A 2057-nucleotide genomic window follows, 5' to 3' on the forward strand; every position below is an offset into this window, starting at 1 on the left:
ATTAGCAAAAGCCCTAAAGCACTAATCAGGAAATTAGTTCCCCTATTAGTGCTTTAGGGGAACTGTGTCCACCACTGCTAGTATCCATCAGTCATAATTCAGTGAGTTACTGGCTTTACATTTGTTGAAGAGGTGGGAAATATTTGGTCATTTCCCACCAGGAGAAGATCTGGGGAAAAACACAGGAGTTGCTGGAAAGAATATGTTTTACAACCAGCCTGAGAACAACTTAAACCTCCCTCTTTGTAATTTGAGAAAATAGCTAGGAGAGAGAGGACCGAGGATCTCCGCTTCAGCTGTTGCTCCTGCAAACCAGTTCAAATAAARCAGGAAATGAATAGTTGTTTTACTTGTGAGTAGACAAAACCTTTTGTACTCAGCACTAAACATAAAATGAGAAACTGAGCTTTTCAAAACATTTTTTAACCCAGAACGCTCAACAAAGAYTTGGCAGACATATCTTTTTACACTGAACCTCATTCCTTTAGTCGTTTGTTATTTGTGCTATCTTTCTATGGTTGTTTTGTGGTTCTGCACAAAGTCCTCCAAGAATTCTAGAAATGAGTAAACAGAACCCTCTGTCAATGTTATAGGGTCCTGAGCTTTGTTGGCTTCTCGCTCCATTACCGTCCTGGTCAGAGCTGACACATGCTTTTCGTCTGCTATCGCTCTGCCTACTCTTTTATTTCTATATCTGCACGTTGGCCAAAGCACAAAGAGCGCAGCGGTTTGCCGAGGAGCATCCTGTAAGCTGGGATGCAACAGAGCACAGAAGCCTGCCAAGCGTTGGCCAAGAAAAGCAAAAAGCACAGGAGGGATTTAGTCAAGTGCTCATTTAAATATGAGTGAGCAACAGACTGTTGAATTTGAATGAGCTTATAAAAGGAAGACTGAGTGGGATGAATTTCAGTTTCAGGGCATTACATGTATTCCCTGTTTTTGTCTTCACCCCTCACTTCCTTCACCTCACCCACCAGCCTCCCAGAGGTGAGATAATGACTCCTGACAATGAGCAGTGGGGGAGGAAGTCGGTCGCCCGTTGCCACAGTGGTTCTCATGGCACGGCTGCTCCTCCCCACCAATTTGTCTGTGAGCACACATGCAGTCACACCAGCAAACACAAGATCTGGACTAACAAAGCCTCATATCTGAGCAGCATCTCAGCAGCAGCTTCCACTGCAGTGGTACGCACTGCACCCTTGAAACCTCCTGATCAGATCTCAGTCTTCACAGCGAAAGCATCCATACATAAATATAAATATTGTGTGTGTGTTTTGGTAGCCTTTGGGGATGGCTTTATAAATCTTCAAAGCTAACATCAGCAGCAGGTGGAGGGAAGGAGGGAGAATGAGACAGATGGAGAAGAAACGGTGGTGGGGGATAAAAACAAACTCGGAGGGTGGGAGAGCAGATTGAGAGAGGCAGAGAGCGGAGGGTGGGAAAAGAAAAGAGTGGGATGAGAGTAAAGAAGGAGGGGAGATTCATCCAGTGAGACAGAAGTTTCAGCTCTGCGCTTCAGCACACAGCCAGAACAGCGGATAACAAACATACATACAGGTGAGGCATTTTCATTTGTTTCTGTGAAGTGATTTTCTAACATTTCTATATGCTCACAGTGGATGTTCAGGCGTAAGTGATGGAAAGAAGTTCAGCTGCAGCTTAAGTTGAGAGTGTAAAGGCATGGAGCGTTCATATCGGAGCATTAGCAGAGAGTTTCTGGGGGCATATTAGCCATTCAAAATTCTTTTTTTCCACATTTTCGTCTTTACCAAGTGCAAGAGCAGATTTTCCAGATGAGCTAAAAGAAGGTGTAAATGTTTCTGCTGTATTCAGGGATGGTGTGAAAGCACTGTACTGTTTCTATGAGCGTTTAGCAGTCATTCCACATCTGAGCAGCATGCATTATTTATCTCCACTGATCTTCAGAAACAGCGATACCGCTTCAGGGACAAAGAGAGAAACGTATACAGTGGAAGTGTTAGGATCGTTGGGTAGGTGATTGTTGGAGTGAGGTGTGTTGTGTGTGTGTGTGTGTGTGTGTGGGGTGGGGGGGGTGA

At 44.5% G+C, this 2057-nt stretch overlaps 1 protein-coding gene across 1 annotated transcript in view; it reads left to right on the forward strand.

Annotated features, from left to right (window-relative positions):
• The first annotated feature begins 1470 nt into the window (after window positions 1-1470).
• The window catches only part of c1qtnf4 (C1q and TNF related 4), a 38715-nt gene continuing 38128 nt past the window's right edge, over window positions 1471-2057 (forward strand). Inside the window, exon 1 of the mRNA XM_014021423.1 lies at window positions 1471-1557. The gene's annotated coding sequence lies outside the window, so the exon portion shown is untranslated. The remainder of the gene's footprint in view (window positions 1558-2057) is intronic.

Source organism: Austrofundulus limnaeus, unplaced genomic scaffold (genome assembly GCF_001266775.1).
Source record: "Austrofundulus limnaeus strain Quisiro unplaced genomic scaffold, Austrofundulus_limnaeus-1.0 Scaffold292, whole genome shotgun sequence".
Lineage (NCBI taxonomy): Eukaryota > Metazoa > Chordata > Actinopteri > Cyprinodontiformes > Rivulidae > Austrofundulus > Austrofundulus limnaeus.